Genomic DNA, 27869 nt, shown 5'->3' on the forward strand with positions numbered 1-27869 from the left:
TCACAGGGCAGTGATGGGAGTAGGACTGCCTTTCACTCTCCAGGACCTTTTGAATGTCACTCACATTACATATTCAAAATACATGACTACAGCAAATATTTTCAAAGAAACTATGAAAAACTGGGAGAATAAGAATATCTAACACACAGGACTGCTGTATAATTAAAGAATGAAAAATATTAAGCACTATCAGAGTTCAAAGGAAGAAAGATTAATTCTAGCTTGGATGTCAGAGTAGGGATCATGTAAAGGAAATGAGTATTTCAAGTCTTGAAGGATAGAGAAGATTGAAAGAGGCGGAAGTGTGGAGATGATGTCCCAGATGGAGATAAGAACATAGGCGAAGACGATGTCCCAGATGGAGATTAGAACATAGGCGAAGACGATGAAGAGATGAGAAGGTATAAATTCTAAGTGCAGCTCTGAGGCTGGGCTTCAGAACAGGGCTTAGGAAAGAAGCTGGAACGCAAGGCTGATGGTGGGAATGGAAACACTGAAACCCAAACTTGCATATCACGCCCTGATCATGAGCCTTGAATGCCAAGCCAGGGAACCCGTCCTTGATCTTAATAATGAAAAATCACTGGGCTGGGTGTGGCGGCTCATGCCTGTAATCCAGTGCTTTGAGAGGCTGAGGCGAGAGGACTGCTAAGGATAGCACACCTGTAGTCCCAGCTACTCAGGAGGCTGAGGCGGGAGGATCACTTGAGCCCAGGAATTTAGGGTTACAGTGAGCTGTGATGGTACGCCTGCATTCCAGCCTGAGCAACAGAGCAAGGGCATGTCTCAAAAATCAAATCAAATGAAATAAAATCACTAAAAGTTTGTATAGACATGAAGTATAAAATCATACCATATATGAATTAATTCAGATATATAATATAAATTAGAGGGGGAAAAGAGAATTTAGGAAGCTATTATAAGAAAACAAGACTCAACTAAGACATGAGCAAAGGCCCTGGGCTCACAGCGCTATCTTCATATAAAGGAATGAACTACCACATTTATTTTCATGGTATCACCAACTTGGATACAGGCTACAGTATTCTGGAACCATCTCTGTATCAGTCAAATCAGATGGCCATAATACCATAGGGAAATACCATAAAAAACGCCATAGGCTGTGTGGTTTAAACATTAGTTTATTTCTCACAGCTCTGGAGGCTGGAAGTCCAAGATCAAAGTGTTGGCCAACTCAGTTCCGGGACAGGGACCTCTTCCTGGCTTGCAGACAGCCACCTTTCTTCTTGTTTCCTCACACCAGGGCAGTGGGAACTGCCTGCTTTCTCTTTCTTTTTTTTGAGACAGAGTCTCGCTCTGTCACCAGGCTGGAGTCTAGTGGCACAATCTCAGCTCACTGCAACCTCTGACTCTCTGGTTCAAGCAACTCTCCTGCCTCAGCCGCCCGAGTAGCTGGGATTACAGGCACATGTCACCAAACCCAACTAATTTTTGTATTTTTAGTAGAAACAGGGTTTCAGGATGGTCTCAATCTCCTGACCTCGTGATCTGCCCACCTCGGCCTCCCAAAGTGCCGGGATTACAGGTGTGAGCCACCACACCCGGCCTGGTTTCTCTTCTTCTAAGGGCACTAATCCTGTGAGACAAGGGCCCACGCTCATGACCTCATCTAACACTTATCACCTCCCAAAGGTCCTACCCCCTAATACCATCACACTGGCAGTTAGGGCTCCAGTACAAGAATCTGGGGGAGACATAAACATTCAGTTTAGAACAATGTCTTTTCAATCCTGTTGAAAAAAACAACCAAATGAGTAGGCAAAGAAGTACCTTATATGTAAACAAGTCAGGACTTTTCATATTTCTGCTAACACATTAAGGTCAATTTAAAATGTCTGATAACAAGAGTCAGAAGCAGAGATAAATGAAAGTTAGTTACTCTGCATTTTAGACCCACATTGAGCTGTCTTTCAATGACATTGTGGCACAAAGAACACTGCTTTCTATTCCTGGTTTTGCCACCAAAAAAGCTGGAACATTTCCCTGTATTTCCGTTTATCTTGAAAGTCACTGGGCTGACCTAGCGGACCTCCAAGGTCCCTTCCATTCACAAATTCCACAAATAACTTCCTACCAACAGATGCTACACAAATAAACTACACTGACGAAGGGGAAAGCTAACACTAGCAAACAATGAGATGCACACAAGACAAGACGTATAGAGAACTGGATCAACCACAAACTGGTGGACGATGAGCCGGGGGTGGATAAAAACACATTCCCTAACGACAGACAGAGAGGCAATGGCGCCGAGGTAGTATTGTGGAAGATTTCCTATTTTAAATCTTAAGATAAATGCCCAATTGTTTATATTCATTCTGATTAAATGTGAACATGAAAACTTCCTCCAGGGGACACAGACATCTAAAAAGTTCCCAATGTATCCAATTTGTCATTTGATATTTTTACTGACAAGAAAAATGAGGGACTGAATATACAAACAGACCATGCCTGATCATATGTATAAAGACAGAACTCAGACCACAACCTGTAGCTGCCCACCCAGGAAACCAATCCCCTATCTACAGTCAACAGCCAGGAGGCCAGCCAGGCTAGCACATCAGGCAGGAAGCCAGACTGCTCTCTCTCCACAACCCAGAAACTAAACCACAACTCTGTCCATGTGGCCAGGACTTGACTCAAAACTGACAGCTACCCTAATTTTGGCCCCTGTTTCCAGTTAGGATCATTCAGAGAAAGCCAAATACGCCCCTAACCAATCACATAGGACAACCCACTTCTGCACAGCCGCCTCCAGTCCCCACAACAGCCTCCACTGGGAGCCGTTCTTTTCCATCCTGAAATTTCCCCACTCTTCATCAGCCACTCACTTGCATGTCAGTCTCTGCCACACGCAAGTAATGGTGCTGACTCTCTTGCCACAGCAGTTCTGAGAAAATCACCTCTGCCTGTCTCATGCGGGCGGCCTTCCTTTATTTCCCCCAAAGAATAAGTCTTAAATGAGGGGCTTCTCTCTATATGGCCAAGCTATACAATTCAGAAGCCCAGCATGGCAGATTCCAAGCCTGGAAAGACCATACACCCCTCAGGTCTTCTTTCCACAAAACACAGCTTCCTTGAGTTCTTCAGTCACTCCCACCAACCAGGGAAGGAACCACGTGTTATGGAAAGATGAAGGGCCTTGAAGTCAAACTTCTGAGTTCATCAAGTACTTCATCTTTCCACTTAAGAAATTACATGGCCTCGGCCAGGTGTGGTGGCTCACACCTGTAATCCCAGCAGTTGGGGAGTCCGAGTTGGGCAGATCACTCATGGTTGGGAGTTCAAGGCCAGCCTAACCAACATGAAAAAACCCCGTCCCTACTAAAAATACAAAATCAGCCTGGCGTGGTGGTGCATGCCTGTCATCCCAGCTACTCAGGAGGCTGAGGCAGGAGAATCACTTGAACCAGGGACGTAGAGGTTGTGGTGAGCCGAGATCGTGCCATTGCACTCCAGCCTGGGCAAGAAGAGCAAAACTCTGCCTCAAAACAAAACAAAACAAAACAAATGACGTGACATTGAACAATTTTCTTAACTTCTCTAAGCCTCTATCTTCATCTTCAATAAAATCATTTTACCTCCAAGATTGCATTAAATGGAATCCCACATGTAAACCAGCTGACAAATATTAGGGGCCCAACAGCTGTGCGCTCCTACTGCCGCCCCACTTTACCCCAAGGGAGAAGCACAAGATGTCCAGAAAAAGCCTGTTGGTCCCTACACCTCAGCATCCTGTCTTCACACAAGGCGCAGTGGCATCCAGACTTACCGGGGTCACCCAAATACAAGACATGTTTTGATTTTTCAACTTAGGTACATATGGCTTCTAACGTTCACCATATATCATCCATAATTTAGAAGAGATTTTCCTACTCTACCCCGTGGTTCTATTTTAGCAGACTTAGATGTACCATAATAGCTCACTCTCTTAAGCCCTCTTCAGTATCAAAAACAAAACTTTAATCTGTAACACAGTTATCAGCAGTGAAAGTGGAAAAGGTACCTATGAGTCAAAATGACCCTCTGCCCCGCCCCGCCCCACCCTACAAAAAGCTGTTCAGGAGTATTTGGGCTGCTTATGAGAATGCTGTCTGTATTCCCAGGGACAGACAAACGCCTACCCTGGTTGGAAGCTGCGCTGCTCAGCCTCCAGGGTAGAAAGCTCCCCACACCCTCTACCCAGGAGAAGAGAAGCAAATGGGGTGGCCAGGCTCCAGGATGTGGATATTTAGTGTGGTTTCTGCAGTCCAGGTCACCGCCATGGGTGAAGCTCTTCCTTCCTTCTTTTCCACCCAAGTGGCCAAGGTCCTACGGCCGCTGTAGGGCCTCTACCCTATGAGTTAGCCCAGCCATTCTCCTTCCCCCTTCTTCTTCTTCTTCTTCTTTTTTTTTTTTTTTTTTGAAATGGAGTCTCACTCTGTCACCTAAGCTGGATGCAGTGGCGTAATCTTAGCTCACTACCACCTCTGTAAACCGGGTTAAAGCAATACTCCTGCCTCAGTCTCCCAAGTACCTGGGATTACAGACACCCGATACCACGCCCAGCTAATTTTTATATTTTTAGTAGAGACGGAGTTTCAACTTGTTGGCCAGGCTGCTCTCGAACACCCGACCTCAGGTAATCCACATGCTTTGGCCTCCCAAATTGCTGGGATTACAGGCATGAGCCACTGCATCTGGCCGAGTCAGCCCAGCCATCCTGACATTTTGTTCTGGCAAAATTACTCTCTTCTACATCTACCTTCCAAGTAGCTAAATCAGAGATCTGGCCCTTGGGGCAGGCTTGAAGAATCCCTGTTTTTGGTCCTCAAGAGGTCCTTCCAGGGTCTGGGACAATTTCAAGGCTTGTGTTCTTAAAGAGGAAAGAAACCTCACGTACACGGCTCTCGCAGAGCTCAGGCGAGCCCGTATCGGAGGCAAGGCTTGGGAGGTGGCCCTAAGGTTTGGGTGTGCCATCTATGATAACAGCTAAGAGATCTGAAGCCAGCTGTCTGGGTTCAAACCTCAATACCAACAGCACTGGCTGTGTGATGTTAGACAACGTCCCCAGCCTCTCTGTGGTTCAGTTTCCTCACTGTAAAAGGGCCACAATAATAGAGCTGCTCTAAAAATTAAGTGAATTGGTGCATATAAGGTATTCAGAACAATGCTTGGCACATGGGGAGTTCAATAGACACGTATTGAACAGAGTAACTTAGCAATTAGTAAATATACTCATGCAGGCCAGGCGCTGTGGCTCACACCTGTAATTCCAAAACTTTGGGAGACTAAGGCGAGAGGGTCCCTTGAGCCCAGGAGTTTGAGACTAGCATGGGCAACACAGCAATATTCCATCTCTAAAAATGTGTGTAACATACATGTATATATACACTCAAATGTTCACAGTGTATTTATAATATACAAAATAGCTGGAATACAGAGTTAACTATTCACAATGGTTACTTCTAGAGAAGGGGGAATGCAAATTTCAGCTTTTTACACCACACATATATTCTTGTATCATCTGAAATATTTAAGCAAATTGTATGCATAAATCTGCCCCGAAACACATACCAGAACAATGTAGTTTTGACTCCCAAATCTTCAAATCATGATGGAATTGTCCTGTGAAAGCAAATTTATAGAGATGAAAAGTCTCCCTGCAGCCTAAATGCTCTTTCATGTGACCTATATTACACAAACCAATGCAGAGGCCCAATCCTTGTCCCACTGTCATACGAATTTTTCAGTGAACTGCATTCCCCTTTACAAACTAGATGATAATTAGAGTTACCAGGCAAGAACGTGGATCCAGTTCTGCTTTTTCAAAGCCCAATGTTCCTCACATAATAGCAATGCATTCTTCAACCAGTCAACTGTCCCCAACACCTGAGCTCTCTGTTGTACACAACTCAGCAAGGCCTGGGAGAAAGCAGGTGCAAATTTCACTTACTCAGTAACAACACATCCCGCCTGATTCTTCTGCTGGGCTAGTTCTCAAGTCATCTTTTTCTAAGCTTTCATTTGGCTCTGCCACACGTACCTAGGCTGGGTAAAACAATTTACCAGATTTTTTTTTTTTTTCGAGACAGAGTTTCACTCTGTTGCCCAGGCTGGAGTGCAGTGACGCCATCTCGGCTCACTATAACCTCTGCCTCCTGGGTTCAAATGATTCTCCTGTTTCAACCTCCCAAGTACCTGGGACTACAGGCATGCCACCACACCCAGCTAGTTTTTGTATTCTTAGTAAAGATGGGGTTTCACCATATTGGTCAGGCTGGTCTCAAACTCCTGACCTCATGATCCGCCTGCCTCGGCCTCCCAAAGTGGTGGGATTACAGGCGTGAGTCACTGCACCTGGCCTACTTTACCGGTTTTGTTCCTGAATGAAACCTGTTATTACTATCAATAATGTCAATCAGTGCCATTTCATTCACCGTGTGACACACACACAAAGCACTTCATACTCGCTCCACCTACCTGCTTTTCTGCAATGGCCGCAGTGTTCCCCATCTTACACGAGAGGCACAGAGAAAGACAATGACTTCTCCAAGGTTTTGTAATTCACAATCAGTGGCAGAACCAACATATCCAACCAGGTCTGGCCAAGGCCTGTGTTTCAGCCACACCACTTGGTTGCTGCCCCTAAGGCTCAATGGGCAAGTGACAGATCACTCCGATTGCAGAGGCTGCAGAAATGCCTTCCGCCATAGTACAATGGACGGTTCGCTCTCAGGAGGGGAGGCAGGGGTGGGAATCAGCACACGGTTCTGCTCGGTTTCTCATGCAGGGCACAGACTATGTATTTTGTGCCTTGCTTTGGAGGTGAAATGTCTCCTGCCCCCTGTACCACAGCTTTCTTTGGCCTCTCCACATAAAAGTACAACTGAGTTCCTCAGGGGCAGGCAGTGATCACTGCCCTGTGCCACACCTGACTGATGTACCAACAGGTGGACACACAGGCTCTTCTCTTATGGCCCAGGCTGCCCCCATCTGCTAAGCATCGAAAACTACACACAGGATTTGCAGAACATTAATGACATGGAGGTGACTGCTTCATCTCTGTTGAAAACTTACTGCTGTGTTGTAAAGAAGAGAATTCAGGAAAAGCTGAACATTTGAGGCTGGCTGGCTGTGATCTTCAGCTGCTGAGAAAGCCTCAGCTGCTCGGTTCCACTGTGGAAATGCAACTCCTCCCTCAAAGTCCAACTCACGTACACCTCCTCTGCGGTGCCTGCCCCTTCCTCCCTTTCACAAGCACGTGCTCCCTCTGCAGTCCCAGAGCATTCTATCGCCACGTCTGGAGCCACACTGTCCCAGCCGACAGCCAGCTCAGTGCACAGCTGCCTCTCACTGTGTGTACCTGCAGGCCCCACCTGGGCTGGAAGGCTGCCTCCTTCTCCTCCACATGGAGGCGGCACTCAGGACCTACTGAATGAGGGAGGGAGTGGATGAGCAAGATAGCCAAGGGCCACAGGGAATGAATGGCCTGCGGCTCCCAGCAGGAACAGCCCCTGCCCTGCCAATCCAGAGGTGCTGGCTCTGTTCTCAGCAGGGCTGCTAAAAGCTCCCTTATAACAGCTCTAGGCCACAACGACCAACTTGGTGTCAGGCCCTAAAGACACCAAAAATCCTAACAAATAAAGAGGCGGCTATGCAGCATGCTGGTTAAAAGCACAGGCTTTGGAGTCAGAGCTTGAATTCCACTTATTATGTGACCTTGAGCAAGTTACTCAAGGCATCAATCTCATTTTGTCACCAGCAAAATGAGGACATTATCCGCCACACAGTGTTGCTGAAAAAGTAAGAGAGGTGACAGACGCAAAGTGCTTGGCACTTACTTACTCTTACTGGTTTATTACAAAGAAGAGAACACACGAGCAGCCAAATGCAAGAGATGCACAGGGCACACCACGGGGCAGAGAGGTCGGGGCTCCCATGCCGTCCCTGGAAGTGCCACCTCCCCAGCACCAAATGAGTTCACCAAACCAGAAGCTCTCCAAACCCAGTATTTAGAGGGTTTTATGGAGTTTTCATAACATAGACATGATGAAGCCATTGGCCACCCATGACTAGCTCAATCTCCAGCCTGTCTCGTCTCCCCTCCCAGAGGTAGGGGTGGGGCTGGTATGTCCAACTCTTTACTCATGACTCATCTTTCTGGCAACCAGCCCCAATCCTGAACCTGTCCAGGGGCCCGAAGCCACCTGTCATCTCATTATCATACAAAAGACACTCCTATCACCCCAGAGATTCCAAAAGTCTTAGAAGCTCTTGTGTCAGGTATTGAAACCTAAGACCAAATATTATAACCAATGATGTTCCTATCACTCAGGAAATTACAAGGGTTTTAGAAGCTCTGGGCCAAAAACCAGGAAGAATACTAAATATATACACTATTGTACTATGTATCCCACTATCACGATACTTTTTATTTTTGAGACAGCGTCGACCTCTGTTGCCCAGGTTGGAGTACAGTGGTGTGTACAGCTTATGATGCGATCTCAGCTCACTGCAACCTCCACCTCCCAGGTTCAAGCAATTCTTGTGCCTCACACTCCTGAGTAGCGGGACTACAGGTGTGCGACACTACAACTGACGAATTTTTGTATTTTTTAGTAGGACAGGGTTTCACTGTGTTGGCCAGGCTGGCCTTCAACTCCTGGCCTCAAGTGATTTGCCTGCCTCGGCCTCCCAAAAATCTGGGATAAGTCACAAGCCACCATGCCTGGCCTCACTATCACAATAATTATACTGAGAGGATGGGGGAGAAAAACGTGGGCAACAGGAGGAGGGGAGAGGGTAAGCAACCTGAATCCTTGTCTTCCACACAATCTAGAAGAACCAGCTAAAACATAAACATAGTAACCTCCAAGGAGCAGGGATCAGGGTGAAGGGTAAGGTGGGGGATTGCTGGGTTTTATTGTAAGCCTTGTTAATTTCTGACTCTTAGAGCTGTATGCCTGTACAACTTTGCAAAAATGAGTATTTACCTGTAATCCCAGCACTTTGGGAAGCCAAGGTGGGCGGATCACGAGGTCAGGAGATCGAGACCATCCTGGCTAACACGGTGAAACTCCATCTCTACTAAAAATACAAAATATTAGCCAGGCATGGTGGTGGGCACCTGTAATCCCAGCTACTCAGGAGGCTCAGGCAGGAGAATGGTGCGAACCCAGGAGGCAGAGCTTGCAGTGAGCTCAGACCATGCCACTGCAATCCAGCCTGGGCGACACAGCGAGACTCCATCTGAAAAAAAAAGAAAGAGTATTTAATTTTTAAACAAAATCTGATACTTGACCAACAACAATAGTATATTAAGTGATACAGTTTTTTGTTTTTGTTTGAGAGGGTCTTGCTCTGTTGCCCAGGGAGGAGTGCCGTGGTGTAATTCTAACTCACCACAGCCTCAGATTATTGGGATCAGGTGATCAACCTCCCGAGCAGCTAGAACCGCAGGTATGCACCCCCACGCCCAGCATTTTTATTTTTTTTTTGGTAGAGGTGGAGGTCTCGTTATGTTGCCGGTCTTAAACTCCTGATCTCAGTGGATCCTACTGCCTCAGCCTCCCTAAGTGCTGGGATTACAGATGTGAGTCACCACACCAGGCCCAAGTGGCGTATTCTAAAATTTTTTGGAATCCAACCACTTTGAAAATGTATGGAGAGCTATAAATCGTCTCCCCATAAACACACATGGATGCATATACACAAAATTGTTGCACAGGATTTTGGGGACTTCATACATTTCTGAAAGCCAGGTTAAAAACCTTAGGATTATAGATTCTGGTTTCTTTTTTTTTTCTTTTTTTTTTTTTTTTGAGACAGAGTCTCGCTTTGTCGTCCAGGCTGGAGTGCAGTGGCGTGATCTCGGCTCACTGCAAGCTCCGCCTCATGGGTTTACACCATTCTCCTGCCTCAGCCTCCTGAGTAGCTGGGACTACAGGCGCCCACCACCATGCCCGGCTAATTTTTTGTATTTTTAATAGAGGCAGGGTTTCACCATAGCCAGGTTGGTCTCAATCTCCTGACCTCGTGATCTGCCCTCCTCGGCCTCCCAAAGTCTGGGATTACAGGCGTAGCCACCGCGCCCAGCCCTAGATTCTGGTTTATTAAAGGAAATGTATTTCAAGTCAGAGCTTGTCATTTATTGCACAGGAAAATAAAAACTTCATTTAAAAAATCAAAAACACCCACATGATAAAATGAGGTCCTGCTTGGTTTTAAACTACTTGGCCACCATCAGTTGTTTTCTTGACCACAGGATGCACCTAAGTCCTAACTATGAATAAAGGTACAAACATTGTTTATCGGGCTTTTGGCTTCAGCCTTGAAATAGTCAGATTCTCTCAAACTCAGGAATGTGAATCGCTGTTGGGCTGATGCAGCTGTTTCCATTCTAGAAATGGACCTGGAATCACGTACTTTTCACTCATAGAGAGTCCTTTGTGTAAAACTTGAAAAGGCAAGGTCCCAAATTCCCCATATGGGTGTTTCTTCCAGTAGAGGAATGACTCTAATGACTTCTTAGCAAAACTTACATAATCAGGGCAGGCCATCAAAATACTCCAAAACACAAAGTTTAGCTCCATTTCTAATGGACCTGTCTCCATTGCTATCAATCTCACCAACAGCCTCACATCACTTCAGAGGAACGGTTTTTTCACTTAAGAAGGATCTTCATGGCTGGGTGTGGTGGCTCACGCCTGTAATCCCAGCACTTTGGGAGGCCAAGGTGGGCAAATCACAAGTTAACGAGTTTGTGACCAGCCCGGCCAACATAGTGAAACTCTGTCTCTACTAAAAATACAAAAATTAGCCGGGCCTGGTGGCACATGTCTGTAGTCCCAGCTACTCATGAGGCTGAGGCAGGAGAACTGCTTGAACCCGGGAGGTGGAAATTGTGGTGAGCCAAGATTGCACCACTGCACTCCAGCCTGGGCAAGAGAATGAGACTCCGTCTGGAAAAAAAAAAAAAAAAAAAAGAGGGATCTTCATGTTCTTGCCAATTTGCAAAAATGAAAAAAAAAATTGGTATCTGTTAACCAGAGGCAATGAAAAGCACCTCCCAGGCTGCTGTAGTAACTGGATCAGTAACTGTGATGGGAGATTCCAACCCCCCCGAGACCTGTGACTATGTCACACAGCAAAAGGGCTTTGCCACAGGCCTTAGGAGGAGTATCCTGGGCTATCCAGGGAGGTCCAGTCTAATCCCATGAGCCTCTAAGAGCATAGAACTGGCCAGGCACGGTGGCTCTTGCCTGTAATCTCCACACATTGGGAGGCTAAGGCAGGCGGATCACGAGATCAAGAGATGGAAACCATCCTGGCTAAAATGGTGAAACCCCATCTCTACTAAAAATACAAAAATTAGTCGGGTGTTGTGGCGGGCACCTGTAGTTCCAGCTACTCAGGAGGCTGAAGCAGGAGAATCACTTGAACCTAGGAAGTAGAGGTTGCAGTGAGCTGAGATCACGCCACTGCACTCCAGCCTGGGCAACAGTGTGAGACTCCATCTCAAAAAAAATTTTAAAATAGGGCATAGAACTTTCTCCGAGTGGAAGAAGAGAAATGCACACAGGGGAACTGGAGAGGCTGACCAGGTCCCTGGCCTAGCTAGTCCTGAGCTGATGGGACCACGTGCAAAGACCAGATAGAGGTCTCAGGAGCTGTGGGCAGCCCCCAACAGATGGCCAGCAAGGGAACAGACACCTCAGTCCTGCAACCACAAAGAACTATGTTTGGCCAAAAGTGCTTGGAAACAATTCTCCAGTGAGGAATGCAGCCCAGCCCACATGGTGATTTTTGCCCAGTGACACCCACGTCAGACTTCTGTCCCACAGAACTGTGAGATGATACAATTTCAATTGTTTTAAGCCCCGAAATTTGTGGAAATGTGGTAAAGCAGCAACAGAAATGAATACAGTGATTTACATGGAAACCCCTAGAAGAGTGTCTGGCACGGTGTTGACACCTGACAGGCGTTTCCGGACTTCCTTACATCGCAAGACAGGGCTGGCCACACTCCATCCAAAACAATAGATGATAGACTTGTTCTGACAAAACAGATTCAGTGAATTATAAATGGCCCAGAACACCTACAAATTTCAGGTTTCAGGTAAGTGATTGCCTTTCCTTTCACTTAGAAACCTCCCAATGCTCATCTTACTGATAAACTCTAAGTACCAAGCAGGAGACTAAACACCAGACAAACCCAGCCCCAGATGCCCCGAGGGAGCCCATCCCAGCACTCACTCCGCTGCACTGAAATGATGTCCAGGTCAGTTTATCCCACTAGACCAAGAACTCCAGCTCTCCATGTGTGAGTCACCGGTGCTGCCTCTGCATCTCTGCTTCCAGGATGGTGCTTCTGCACTTCACAGGAAATCTGTGTCAATGTCTGTCAACACTATATATGACAGTGTAACTTAATGTCTGCACAGAAAACATCAATTCTTTGAGGACCAGGGCCGGGTTTATTAGCCTTTGTCCTCCCACTGCCACTGTCTGGGACACCAGAGGCACTCGGTAGAAGTTGGTGAAGAGAAAGAAAAGGCAGAGGAGAGACAGGAAAGCAGGACCAACACTGCAGACACAGATTCCGAGGTGGCTGGAGGAGAGGCAGGGCAGAGAAACTTCCTGGATGCTGGAATGGGGTTCACTGTGATACCTGCTGCTGAATTTCAAATGTCAAAGGTGGTGCTTTGCTGACCTTGACCTCTGACTGCCCTTTAGCTTTCCCGACCTCAACACAGGGCACTTAGAAACTGCAATGTCAAGAAATTATGCTTCATTAAAGCATGGGAATGTTATTTACATGGACGTCCATTACTGCATTTTTTTACATGGGAATGTAAATAATTGAAGAGATTGGTAAAGACTAAATCATGCACATTCAATAACTTTGTAAAATATTAATGATAACTGAAACACAAATTTTGATGTTCCCCAAAAATGCTAAAATATAAAACAATACTGGCCAGTTAAAGATAGAAAACAATCCTAATGAAGCTCCCCAACAGACACATTAAAACTTCTCTGTACATTAAACATTTGGGATTTCAAAGGAAAACCCAGATTCATTCCATTCTTAATAGGGCATTAAAAAAAAATTCTTAGGTAATACAATATTTCATTTAAAATTTACAAAATTCCATCACATTCATGATTTCATTTGATCCTCAAAACAATCTCCTGAGTTAGGCAGAACAGGTATTACTAACAACTAACTCCATTCTACAGGTAAGGGAATTGAAGTTCAGAAAGCACTTGGACTTAACAAAAGCTTTAATAGGGCCACATGTAGAAACCAAATCTTCTGCTCAAAAGAACTAGAAGAAGTTATCTTTTACATATTATTCATACTTATATCCTGTCAATATCCAAAAACGTTTTGAGGTAGCCTGCAATAATAGACACCTATCCAATAAAAACATTAAAATGAAAAACGGGGGGAAAAACAGCAGGTGACATGGGAGACAGACAAAGGTACATAGCAAAGACTGAGACTTACAATCTAAGAAAACTTCATCTCTGACCTTCCAGTTCCAGGCAGATAATACTAAAGGAAACAACATGGTTCATAGACTCATCAACTGACAAAAGAGAGGTTGCATCAGTTCTTAACTATGAAACACTCCTAGTAGCCACAGCAAATCTCTAGGACAACATATCAATGGTATCAAAGCAAGAGACTACTTCAGTGATAGAGTGAATTAAGTTCCCTGCTTGGGACCCAGGCCAGGGCTAGAGAAAAGAACTCTGAAATGTAGAGCTCAAAAATATATCCTCTGTCGGCCAGGCACAGTGGCTCACACCTGTAGTCCCCAGCGCTCTGGAAGGCCGAGGCAGGCAGATCACGAAGTCAGGAGATGGAGACCATCCTGGCTAGTAAAGTGAAATCCTGTTTCTACTAAAAATACAAAAAATTAGCCGGGCGTGGTGGCAGGCGCCTATAGTCTCAGCTGCTTGGGAGGCTGAGGTAGGAGAACAGAGTGAATCCAGGAGGCGGAGCTTGCAGTGAGCCTAGATCCTGCCACTACACTCCAGCCTGGGCAACAGAGCAAAACTCTGTCTCCAAAAAAAAAAAAAAAAAAAAAACCCCAAAAAACATATATACACACACACACACACACACACACATATATATACACACACACATATTTATATATATATACACACATATTTATATATATATACACACACATATTTTTATATATATATATATATATATATATATATATATATATATATATACACCCTCTGTCTTCTCCATACCCATGTGTTCCCTTCTGTGAGAGAATTCCTTACATCATTACGGGGAAGAGAATATTTCTCTGCTCTATTTGCTTGAAAGAATTAAAGGTGTAGGGCAAAAATCTTGGAAATTATGTAGTTTACGATCCTCAAAAGTGAGAAAAATGAAGCCCAGAAGAGAAGGCCTTCCAGGAAAATTCCAGAGCCGGAGGTAGACCCCATACATTGTTTTTGTTTTTGTTTAGAGAGAAAGTCTCACTCTATGGCCCAGGCTGGAGTACAGTGGAGCCATTTCACTCGCTGCAACCTCCGCCTCCTGGGTTCAAGCTATTCTCCTGCCTCAGCCTCCTGAGTAGCTGCAATTACAGACGCCCACCACCACGCCCAACTCATTTTTGTATTTTTAGTAGAGACAGGGTTTCACCATGTTGGCCATGTTGGTCTCGAACTCCTGATCTCAAGTGATCCGCCTGCCTAGACCTCCCAAAGTCCTCGGATTACAGGCGTGAGCCCCCGTGCCCGGCCGACCTGGTAAGTTTTAATCAAGTACTCTGAATTATGCAACAAACACTAGGGAGTAACAGAAAAAAGAATTAATCTAAAAATCCTCTGGAGAGTCAAAGAATTGCAGACTTAAAAGAGCATGAATACTTGGATTCATGGTTTTGAAAAAGGACCTCGCATTTACCCGCATGTACAAACTGCCTGCCCACCTCTATCAGAGCATTTTTCAAGCTGTGCTACAGTTAACTATGTACTGCCCAAATCCAATCTGTCCCTGCAGATCATAAGCTCTTCAAGACCAGGACTTCAGGAGAAAGAGCAAAACTTCAGAGAGAAGAGAGCCACCGAAACAGAGTTCATAGCAATGGGTCGGCAGGAGCTGATGACTGGAGGTGCGCGGTAGCGTTGGGGTCTGGGACAGCGGAGGGCAGAGAAGGCAAAAGGGCCTGCATGACACGCTACAGGGCTAGGAGCCACAGCTGCGGTGATTAGTTCAGGTTTGTCTCGTATGCCTGTTACTTATACACCATCTCTTGTTCAGAAAGAACTTCAGGTTGAGTATTTGGACTCCTTGAGCCTTCTGCTGTTTGTCTCCGGGACGTTTAACACTCTTAAAAGGGGAAAACTGTCCAGTTCGATTTTCCTTCCTGGAACATTACAGGTTTTTCAAAAGTCTGATGAAAGCATTCACTAAGGAGTGATTCCACTTTCTCTGGTGCCTGAGAAATAGGCGTCTGAGGGGCAGCATCACGTCTTCCCATCAAGCTGAGGTCAGAATCTCCCCACCCACGGACCTCACCCTCGCTCTCCCCTCATAAATCTGACCTCTAACTGTAACTGCCTTGGCCTCATTCCATGGGTGTGGATGCTCCTGCTTGAAACGCATTTTCCAGCGCGCCAAATTCTTGGGAGAGCTTCTTCCACTCTCCAAGCGCTGAGAGTTACAAAGTTCAATCTGGCTTTCCAGATTTTTTTTTCTTCCCATTACTAACGGAAGAAATCAAGAAGCGCCCGGCAGAAGGGCCCTGCTCCCTCCAATCAGAGCCCAGCTCGGGGCCAGAGCAGGAAGTGCGGCGGTGGGACGCCTGGTGGGACGCCTGGTGACAGCCCCTCGCCCCCCGGGACCCGCCGGCCGGGACACAGGTCGGTGCGGCCGCTGTGCGACAGCTCCGGGCCCGCGCCTCTCGCTTCCTCCCTCCGGGCAAGTGAGAGGACAAACCATGCGGCGGGGGCGGTGCGACCCCACCAACCGCGACCCTCGCGCACGGACCCCCACTACACGCGTCCCAGGCGGGGTCGACCTAGACGAGCCACGGGGGGGCGCACAGCCCCACTAGCAGGGCGGCCAGGACCAAAGCGCGTGGGTCCACGCAGCCACCTATATAGGTGACAAAACACTCAGGAAACTGTCATGCGGGGCCAGGAAAAAGCCCCCACCCAGAGTCACGGACTCCCTCGTCCGAGGGTCCGCGCAGTCCCCTCGGTGAGTCTAGCGAAGCAGTCTCGCTGAGAGGGAAGGCGGGGAGGGTGGCGGAGTCTCCCACTCGCGGTGACCCGGGCCCCGCCCCACGAGTGGGTTCTCGCAGGGCCCCCTCTGCGCACGCGGGGACCAGCCACGCCGCGGAGGACCGGGCAGAAGCCAGCGCCCGGGTCCATGAAGTCCCCTCCGCGGCAGGCGCGGGGAGCTGGGGAGCAGTAGGGACCGGCCCCCACCCGCAGGGCGACCGGCACCGCCGCGCGGGCCCACGCATTATCGCAGCAGGGGCGAAGCCCCCGGTGCCACACGAGGCCGAGACAAAGCCCAGGCGCAAGGACTCCGGATCCCGAACTCGGACCCTGCGGAGCCCAGCTCGGAGCCGCCACGCCCGGGGCAGAGACCCCCGCCCGGTCCGGAGAACCCGTCGCCCGTCGCGCCCTCTCACCTAAGGCCGCCGCCTCGCATCGCTCGCTCCTGGCCGCGGAGCCTGGGCTCACTGGAGCGCAGCTGAGCAGCCGACAGAGACGCGGCAGCCTCAACAATGGAGCCCCGGGGCGGGGCAGCCGCGCCGCTTCAGCCCGTGTTCCCCGTTCAGGATCCGGCTCGGATCAAGGAGCTGCAGCTGGCGCGGGGCTGCGGCCAGGAAACACACCATGCAGGTGCACACGGACCCGCCCACCGCCCGCCGCCCGCCGCCCGCCGCCCGCCGCCCGCCGCCCCGCCGCCCCGCCCCCAGCGGAGCCGGGCGCCTAGGGCCCCCTCCGGCCAATGGGGAGCAAGCCGCGCGGAGAGGGCGGGGCCTGGGGGAACAAAGGCAGGTTGGGCGGGGCGGCGCTGGGATTGGGCGTGCGGGGTCCCGCGGGAGGACCGGACCCAAGAGCTGGCCGGATCCTGGCCCCCTAGAAGACCCAGCTCAACGTCCACCTGCAGTCTGCTCTACAGGACGCGCTCATCTCAAGGCCAGAACTCAGGCTTTTAGGGCAGACAGCGAGAGACAGGCTTGCTTTACAAAAAGTGAAACTGAGGTCCAAGGAATAGGATTGCCTGTTGCCCGAAGTCACGTAGTCCCATTCACTCGTTCACCTTCTCATTCAGCAAACATTTGGAAGCACTTATGGTGGGCGTTAGGAGTGAAGTAGGGCCGGGCGCGGTGGCTCCCGCCTGTAATCCCAGCACTTTGTGGGGCCGAGGCAGGTGGATCACTTGAGGCCAAGAGTTCGAAACCAGCCTGGCCAACAAGATGAAACCCCATCTCTGCTAAAAATACAAAAACTTAGCCGATCGTGGTGGCGCGTACCTGTGGTCCCAGCTACTGGGAAGGCTGAGGCAGGAGAATCGTTTGAACCCTGGATGTGGAGGTTGCAGTGAGCTGAGATAGTGCCACTGCATGCGCTCCAGCCTGGGCGACAGAGTGAGACTCTGTCTCCAAAAAAAAAAAATTAATAGATGGGAAGTAGAAGCGAACTTAGGCCTTCCCTGAAGGAGCTCGGCCAAGGAGTGCCTGAAATGTCTCTGCATCTCTTTAAGGTCTGATAAAGGAACCAGGAGCGAGCACTAATCACTTCCCTTTCCTGCCTCAGAGCTTTCATATGTTTGCTGTTCCCCGCCTGAAATGCCAAGTACCAATGGAATTTATTTATTTATAGAAATGGGGTCTCCCTATGTTGCCCAGGGTGGTCTCAAACTCCTGGCCTCAAGCTATCCTCTCGTCTCAGCCTCCCAAAGTGTTGGGATTACAGGCATGAAGCACTGTCCCCAGCCCTGATCGTCTTTAAAACCTCTTTCCTCATCTTATTTGAGCTTCCTGATTCATGTGCCCCCACACCCTTGGTTTTCCTGTACCTCCATAGCTACTCTGCCAAACTTGTATATGTCTGGGCTCAGGCCAAATGCCCTTCCATTTGCAGTGGGCACCGCCACAGGAAATCTCATGCCCTTCCGGGCTTCACAAACCATCCACATGCTCTGCTGCCTGCCACAGACATCCATCCCAGTCAGATGCCCAGCCCTGACCTTTCCCAAAGCCCCAGCTGGACACAGGGAAGCATCTCAAATTTTCCGTGGGCCAAAACAAAGTGGTTTATTAGTGCCCTAACCTGCTCATCCACATTCTCGTGATTCTCTGTAAACAGCCCCTCCATCCACCCAGTTGCTCAGGTGAAAATCTCAAATCCTCCTCCAGTCCTTCCTCCCCGAACCTCTCATGCAGCCCTCTGCCTTCCTAGGACGCTGAGCACCCCTCACTCCCAGCACCAGCTGGGGTGCTGTCTGAGTCGCTGCCACCCACTTGGCATGAAGTGTGACCTCTCGCCCGGTGTGGTGGCTTACGCCTGTAGTCACAGCACTTTGGGAGGCTGAGGCGGGCAGATCGCTTGAGGCCAGGAGACTGGGACCAGCCTGCTCAATATGGTGAAACTAAAATACAACAATTAGCCAGGCATGGTAATGCATGCCTATCATCCCAGCTACCCTACCCAGGAGGCCGAGGCAGGAAAATTGCTTGAACCTGGGATGCAGAGGTGGCAGTGAGCCAACATCACAGCACTGCATTCCAGGCTGGGCAACAGAGTGAGACTCTGTTGCAAATTAAAAAAAAAAAAAAAAGAAGAAGAAGAAGAAGTGTGACCTCTCTAAGGCAAGGCAGTGTCCCACTCTGATTCACTTCCATGTGCAAAACAGGACCTGCACCCTGAAGGCATTCACTCAGGGAGGCTGCTGGGATGGGTGGATGCACAGTTAAGGTCTTCATGGTGGCTGGGGCTGACCCCATCCCCATCGCTCTTCCCACACACACCTGCACACTCATCACTCCCACGCTCGCACCCACCACTGAAAGCCTGGCCCCTAATCTGATTTGCCTAACAAGGTCCCCGGATGAACAACACAGGCTTCCCTACCTCTCCCCTGCTAGGGCCCCACCGTGTTCTGGGATGTACTCAGGGATCAGGAGAACAAAACCTCAGGGAGTGAAAGGACATTCCAGGGTGCAGGCCTCTGCATCCCCCTCCATGCCCTCACCCCTGCCTGACACACCCTCCCCCCTGTACCTGGCCAGCTCCTACCAACCCTTAAAGTCTCACCAAGTTCTGTGGTGACAGCCACACCCTAAAGTGACTGACCCCCCAATAACCTATGCCCTTGCATAGTCTTCCTGACCTTAGATACGAGCAAAACCGGTGACTGGCTTCTAAGCCATAGGCCCTGGCAAAAGCAATGGGATGTCACTGTCACAGTGCATCACCTTCGCACACTAGAGAGAAATGTTCCACCTGCAGGTGCTGCTGGAGGGAGATGCTGTGCTGAGAAAGACCTTTGGAGGGGCCCCGTAGGCAAGGAAGCAAAAAGCTGGGCCCTTGCCAAGCGGGTCTGAGGAAATGAATTCTGCCAGTAACCTCAGCAGACCTGAAAATGGATTCTGCCCTGGGGGAGCCTCAGATGAGGATGCAGCCCAGCTGCTTAGCATGAGATCCCAAGCACAGGACCCGCTTAAATAGGCTCAACTCCTAGCTTGCCAAAATTGGCTTGTGTTGTTTAAAGCTTCTACATTTTTAGTTATTGCCTATGAAAGTGTTAAAATGTGAGACAATAACTTAGGTCCCCTCCCCATCACACACATTCTTCCTTCTGGCATTCATCACAATTCTACTTATTGATTTAAAATCTCCCTCTTGACTGGGTGCAGTGGCTCAGGAGTTCCAGACCAGCCTGGCCAACATGGTGAAACCCCATCTCTACTAAAAATACAAAAATTAGCTAGATGTGGTGGTGCAATCCTGTAATCCCAGCTACTCCGAAGGCTGAGGCAGGAGAATTGCTTGAATCCAGGAGGCAGAGGTTTCAGTGAGCCATGATGACACCATTGCACTCCAGCCTGAGTGACAAGAACAAAACTCTGTCTCAAAAAAAAAAAAAAAAAAAGTCTCTTGCCACTAGTATGAAGGTCCCATGAGAAGAAAAATGGAAACTCTTGCTCATAACAGTGTCCCAAATGCCCAGCACGGTGTAGTTCTAGGGCAGTTGGTCGATGGTGGACGCTGCTGGTTGGAGGGCCCAGCTGGCCCTCCCAGCTGCCTTCTCCCTGGTCAGGTTCCATTATAGAAAACAGAATAGTTTCATGCCTTTCCGGAGTCCCTCTTAGTGGGGATTGGCCAAGTGACATTGTCCTGCCCCGGGAGACATAAGTGGAAGTTGGCTGAAAGGTTTGTAGCCGTGGTGTGCTGGGGCGATTTGAACCAGGACATGAGAGCTGACCGTCCATTGTTCAGGAATTCTGCAAGTTGATTGTTCAACACATTCAGTACTTAAAAATATCAAATAATATAAACTCGCAAATTAAAAAATGCATTAAACCAGATGCAGTGGCCCACGTCTAACACATTGGAAGCCTGAGGCAGGAAGATCACTTGAGCCCAGGAGTTCAAGACCAGCTTAGGCAAAAAAGGAAGAGCCTGTCTCCACAAAAAATTTAAAATTAGCTAGGCATGGTGGTGTGTGCATGCAATCCTAGCCACTCAGGAGGAGCCACTCAGGAGGCTGAGGTGGGAGGATCGCTTGAGCCACCTGTTAAAGGCTCCAATGAGCTATGATAGTGCCACTGCACTCCAGTCTGGGTGACAGAACCAGACCCTGTCTCAGAAATAAACACATTTCATATATTAACAAATTTATAATAAATGTATATTTACATATACATGTATGTATTATAATTATATATTTAGACATAAATATATATTTCTTGTTTTATTTATTTATTTATTTATTTTGAGTTGGAGTTTAACCCTTGTCACCCAGGCTGGAGTGCAATGACACAATCTGGGCTCACCGCAACCTCCACCTCCTGGGTTCAAGGGATTTTCCTGCTTCAGTCTCCTGAGTAGCTGGGATTACAGACACACACCACCATGCCTGGCTAATTTTTGTATCTTTAGTAGAGATGGGATTTCTCCATGTTGGTCAGGTTAGTCTCGAACTCCTGACCTCAGGTGATCTGCCCACCTCGGCCTCCCAAATTGCTGGGATTACAGGTGTAAGCCACTGTGCCCAGCCTATATGATATATTTATATATTATAATTATGTTTATTAATTTTATATAATTATATATAAATATCAATATAAAAACTTTCCTTGCCTTCTCTTGTTTCTACCTTCAGTCAGTCCCATGACTTCAAATACTATCTACATGTAGTAATTTTAAATGTATGTTTATATATATATATATATATTTTGTTGTTGTTGAGACGGAGTCTTGCCCTGTCGTCAGGCTGGAGTGCAATGGCGCAGTCTCAGCTCACTGCAACCTCTGACTCCCGGGTTCAAGCGATTCTCCTGCCTTAGCCTGCCAAGTAGCTGGGCTTATAAGCGCCCACCACCACGTTCAGCTAATTTTTGTATTTTTAGTAGAGACAGGGTTTTGCCATGTTGGTTAGGTTGGTTTTGAACTCCTGACCTTAACTGATCGCCCACCTCGGCCTCTTAAAGCGCTGGGAATGCATGCGAGAGCCACCTTGTCCAAAATATTTTTCTGTTTCCAAACATTTTACAAGAGAGGAAAGCGGAGAATAAATCATCTGACATACTACTATAAAAAGAAAATCTTTGTGCCTCTCTTCTTTTCATCTTTCCTAAGTGTACATATTACCAAAATGTCTTTAGGTTGAGGTCCCCCCGTGAAAACTTTACAGGGTGTTGTGTCCTCAGACACCCTCCTGTCTTTTCCTAGTCCTGGCATTTTAGAACTGTCTGGAGATGATCCAGGATACCCGCTGTGGCCATGTCTATTGGAGGGTCTAGTGAGCATCAGCCCCGGGGTCATCTCATCCCCAAGGACAGCCTGAGGTAGGGGGTAGAGTCTCTCAGGGGAGCAGCTGGATGCTCTTGGCCTTAGAGGAATCTCCTGGTATAGTTTCATCTAAAATGGTGACCCCTTAGGGTTATTAAAATTTTACGACATTAAAATGAATGGACAATACAACGTAATGTCATTAAAGCTAGGTCATTAAAACTGTTCATCCAGCCGGAGCTTTTATTCCTCAGAGACACATTGACGGTCTGCCAATGGGATGCTGATATTGAAGGGAAAAGGCAGAAATGATTTCTGCTCTCTAGATTGTCTCAGACTTGTGAAGAGAGAAAAACTGTCCCAAAGGACAAGGAAAACCCACCCCAGAGAGGATGTGCAAGAACCTGAATATGAAAATGCACTGAAGGCACACAGGAGGACAAAGAGCAGTGCCAGTGCCTCCTAGGTGGTCACTGAGGACTTTACTGAACAGGATGGGTGTCCCGAGGGATAGAATGCCTGCCGTGACACTTAGAAAGGTCTGTGTTGGAGTCAGTGCTGCCTCTCCCTGAGTTTGTTACCTTGATAAGGCTTGTCCGCTTATATGAGTTTCAGTTTTTCATTGACTGTAAGATACATGTTGTCAGTACAGTTTGAAAGATAAAGGTACTATTTCCAAAGTAGCAAGGTAAAATGACGTATTTTATTTGCTAAAAGTTCATATTTATTTCTTCCCCAGAGTGAGTGTAGTAAGATTTAAAGGTCTGTTCTTTTCAAGGGTAATTTCAAATGGAATTGTAGGACTTAGCTTTGTGAATGCTACTGGTGAAATAAAAGTATGATAGATAAATTGATGATTTACAAGGATTCACCAAAATGTCAGTTCCCCTCTTGTAGCATGGTGAAGAATTTATGACAGTGGACACATCTGTGTCCTCTTATCTGGATATCTGAGGGGTTTTTTGGTGTTGTTTTATGTTTTTTTTTTTTGGAGACACTGTCTTGCTCTGTAGCCCGGCTGAAGTGCAGTGGCACTATCTCTGCTTACTGCGACCTCTGCCTCCCGGGTTCAAGTGATTCTCCTGTGTCAGCCTCCCGAGTTACTGGGATTATAGGCACCCACCATCACACCCAGCTAATTTTTGCATTTTTAGTAAACACGGGGTTTTAGGCCTGGCACTGTGGCTCAGGCCTGTAATCCCAGCAATTTGGAAGGCCAAGGTGGGCGGATCACGAGGTCAGGAGTTCCAGAGCAGCCTGGCCAATATGGTGAAACCCTGTCTCTACTAAAAATACAAAAAAAAAAAAAAAAAAAAAAAAATTAGCTGTAATCCCAGCTACTTGGGAGGCTGAGGCAAGAGAATTGCTTGAACCCGGGAGGTGGAGGTTGCATGAACCAAGATCTTGCCACTGCACCTCAGCCCAAGTGACAATGCAAGACTCCGTCTCAAAAAACAAAAAATACAAACGGCAAAAAGGCGGGGTTTGGCCATGTTGGCCAGGCTGGTCTCAACATCCTGACATCAGATGATTGCTCACCTCATCCTCCCAAGGTGCTGGGATTACAGGCGTGAGCCACCATGCCCTGCCCACACTATTTTCTTTTTATTCCCTAAATTTTAATATATTTGAGTTTGTCTGTTCCTTTATCACTGTTTTCTTACATAAAATAAATTCTGCCTAATCCTTCGTTAAAAAAAAAAATCTTTCTGTGACTTCTGAAAGTGTTCTGGTTTTATCTTTCATATTTGAATATATAATAAGTTGATTATGGATCATGGAATAGAGAAGAATGCAATGCATCTTCCTAAGCAGATGCCAGCCTGGTTTGCCTCATATTTTAAAGTGCATGTGATTTCTTTTTCTATTCTACAGTGCCTACTCTATCATTCATCAACTTTCCATTTAAATGCTGGGTCATTAAGACTTTTCTTCCCGTTGGTCTGCTTGCTCATCTCTCTGCTAATACTGTGCTGTCCTGAGTATTTTCGCTTGAAAATCTTAGAAGTATGTTAGACAAGCCATCACTCTTTTTTTAGATGACTAAAAAGCATTAGACATTTGTCATTTTTACTATGCATGAAAAAGTAATTTTTCCTGCCTAAAAAAAACCTGATTTGGGAATTTATGTGATTTCATAGGAATAGCATCTGGAAGTGGTGACATTAATGTCCTTTTTTAAAAACAGGTGTCGTATTTCCTCTTATTCCTTTCTACCTTGACATTGTGCAATAGAAATTTGAAAAATTATTGTATTAATATTGTCCAATATCAATTATTGGTTTTATTTACTACTCAATTAAATTTAATAAGCCTACTGTCTTTTGGTATAATCACATGGAATGGGCTCAACTCCCCAGTTAATAAGTGACAGCACATGTAAAATATTGTCTACCAGGGAACCTCATTGAACACTTAGTGTTCAGACTGTGTTTTGGTGTCTGGTTCCCTAAGCACCACTGCAGTGAAAATAATAGACCTTCGGCAGAAAAAGTTTTGGCAAATATATTGCATAAGCCATTTAGAGCAGTGAGTCATTCTTATTACTTGGGTTGGTGGAATCCCTTTCAAAATGTAAGTTACTAATACAAACAAAGATGGAACTTTGTGAGCAGGCATTTTTAAGAATAAGTAGTCTCAGGACTGATAATATTAACTCCTTTATACACATCAGGTAGAACTTTATTATGACAGATACTAGAAATGTACAAAGTGAAGTTAAAAGGTGACTCCTAGCAGCACATCTTACTCCCTGGATTTTCTAATGAGATGGGTGTTTCTACTTTGCTGTTGCCTTTTTGAATAGTTCAATTCTCACATTAGTACTGCTGTGTGGGAGGGAGTATGTGTGAACAGAGTAAGAGTTGTGACAATCAAGTCATAGAATAAATGCTTGGAAATTTTAGAATCATGTAAACAGCTTATGGATTGAGTATAGATTCCCAGTGCTGTCAGTCTCACCCGTCCTTCTATCCACATGTGTGGAATGTTCTAGGACTCCATGGCTTTTGAGGAAGTGGCTGTGAACTTTACCCAGGAGGAATGGGCTTTGGTAGATTCTTCTCAGAAGAATCTCTACAGAGAAGTGATGCAGGAAACCTGCAGGAACCTGGCTTCTGTAGGTAAGAATGACAACACATTTCACTTAATTACAGAAGTATTTCCCTATCATCAGTGCTATTTGTGATTTGGAATGTGGTAAGGGAATGATTTGGTGAAGAAATCAGGCATGGGCACTGTGTACAATGAACATGAAATCTAGTAATGTTTCTGTAGTTTGTAATAATTCATGATAATTTTGTGGGTCTGCATTTTAGGAAACAAATGGAAAGACCAGAATATTGAAGATCACTTTGAAAAACTTGGGAAAGATATAAGATAATTTGCACTGAGAAGAGGAAATAAAGTCCTCTGAAGGAATCTTAGCTTGTCATGAACTTAAAAACAAGCAATCAAAACAAATAGAGTCACTTGAAATTTATTTTTTTTTAGAAAAATTTCACCCAAAATGTAACGTACTTCAAGGTAGCAGTCAGTGTTTGGAAAACAGTTTACTTGAAAATAGCACTACAAAATTGTGTATATGAATGTTACTAATTTGGTCATAGCCATGCAGGTGGTAGCTGTGTTTTCAGTAGTAACCCATTTACTTTCAAATAATTCAATCATGGCAAAAATAATAATAACAATAATAATAATAACAATGCTTTTTCCTTGGTATTGGTAGCAGTGTAAGGCCAAGACCTATTAGTAAGTGGAAAGTTATTAAACCAACCAATAATAATGTGCTTGTCATTTTTTTACAGAAATCATGTGGTACAGAGACTGTGTGAAAGCAAAGAAGGTAGACAGTATGGACAAGTAGTCAGCCAAATTCCAAATCTTGATCTGAATGAGAACATTTCTACTGGATTAAAACAATGTGAAAGCAGTGTTTGTGGAAAAGTCTTTGTACATCATTCCCTCCTTAATAGGCACATCCTGGCTCACTCAGGATACAAACCATATGGAGAGAAGCAATATAAACGTGAACAATGTGGGAAATTCTTCGTTTCTGTTCCAGGTGTTAGAAGAAACATGATAATGTACAGTGGAAATCCAGTTATACATGTACGATATGTGGGAAAGTGTTTTATTTTCTCAATTCATTTGAAAGACATCAGAGAACTCACACAGGAGAAAAACCCTATAAATATAAACAATGTGGTAAAGCGTTCACTGTTTCCGGTTGTTGTCTAATACATGAACGAACTCACACTGGAGAGAAACCCTAGGAATGTAAGGAATGTGGGAAAATATTTAGATTTTCTTGTTGTTTTAAGATGCGTGAAAGGACTCACACTGGAGAAAGACCCGATACATGCACCAAATGTGATAAAGCCTTCAGCTGTTCCACTTCCCTTCGTAACCATGGAGCATTCATACTGGAGAGAGACCCTATGAATGTAAACAATGTGGCAAAGCCTTTAGTCATTTGAGTTCCCTTTGTAACCATAGAAGTACTCATACTGGAGAGAAAGCCTATGAATGAAAACAATGTGACCAAGCCTTCAGTCATCTCAGTTCCCCTCACCTCCACGAAAGAATTCATACTGGAGAAAAACCCTATGAATGTAAGAGATGCGGTAAAGACTACGCTCGTTCCAGTCATCTTACTCGCCATGAAAGAAGTCATGATATAGAGGCTGGGTGTAGTGACTCAGCCTATAATCCCAGCACTTTGGGAGGCCAAGGTGTGTGTATTGCTTGAGCCCAGGAGTTCATAACCAGCCCGGATTAAAACAGTGTGAAACAACCTGGGCAACACGGTGAAACCCTGTCTCTAGAAAAAATAAAATAATGCCAGGCACGCTGGCTCAAGCCAGCTACTCCGGAGGCTGAGACAGGAGAAGGGTGTGAACCTGGGAGGCAGAGTTTGCAGTGAGCCGAGATCGCACAACTGCATGCCAGCCTGCGCGACAGAGCGAGACTCCATCTCAAAAAGAAAGAAAAAAAGAAAAAAGAAAATAATTAACTGGGCATGGTGGCACATTTCAGTTGTCTTAGTTCTTTTTCAAGGACATAAAAAGCCACAGGGGGTTGGGGGAAAGCCCTGTGCATGCGGATCACGAGGTCAGGATATCGAGACCATCCTGGCCATCATGGTGAAACCTCGTCTCTACTAGAAATACAAAAATTACCTGGGTTTGGTAGCATATGGTTGCCATCCCAGGTACTCAGGAGGTTGAGGCAGGAGAATCACTTGAACCCAGGAGGCGGAGGGTGCAGGGAGCCGAGATTGTGCCACTGCACTCCAGCCTGGTGACAGAGTGAGATTCCATTTCAAAATTAAAGAAAATAAATAAATAAATAAATAAATAAATAAAGCCCCTTGAATGTAAGAAATGTGGTAAAACATATACTCTTTCCCATTCCCTCATAAGCATGAAAAGGCTCACATTGCACAGAAACCTTAAGAATGTAGGAAATGTGGTCAGGCCTTCAGATTTTCCTGTTTTTGAAGATTTGGGAGGACTCAGGGTGGAGAAAAGCCTTTTGAATCTAAATTTGTGGTAAGGCCTTCAGTTATGTTAGTTCCATTTGAAGACATCAGCTGATTCCTGAGAAAAACCCTATGAATGTCCAGAATGTGGGAATGTTTCATTTCTCTCATACCCACTCAGGGACTTATGAAAATGCACACTGTAGCTGGCTGGACCTTGTAAATACAAGAACGTACACAGGATTAAAACTCTAATAGTTTAGAAACTGCAAGAATATTTTCAGTTTTCACATTTACTTGAAAAGTCATGTGAAAACTCCCATGGGAAAGAAGTTCTATAAGTGAAGCTTTTCTAATTTGGAAAGCC

The 27869-nt window shown here is 46.3% G+C and overlaps 1 pseudogene; it reads left to right on the plus strand.

The window, feature by feature from the left end:
- The first annotated feature begins 16781 nt into the window (after nt 1-16781).
- On the plus strand, nt 16782-26787 carry LOC694243 (uncharacterized; annotated as a pseudogene).
- Nucleotides 26788-27869: the final 1082 nt, after the last annotated feature.

The sequence above is a fragment of the Macaca mulatta genome, chromosome 3 (genome assembly GCF_049350105.2).
Source record: "Macaca mulatta isolate MMU2019108-1 chromosome 3, T2T-MMU8v2.0, whole genome shotgun sequence".
NCBI classification, from domain to species: domain Eukaryota; kingdom Metazoa; phylum Chordata; class Mammalia; order Primates; family Cercopithecidae; genus Macaca; species Macaca mulatta.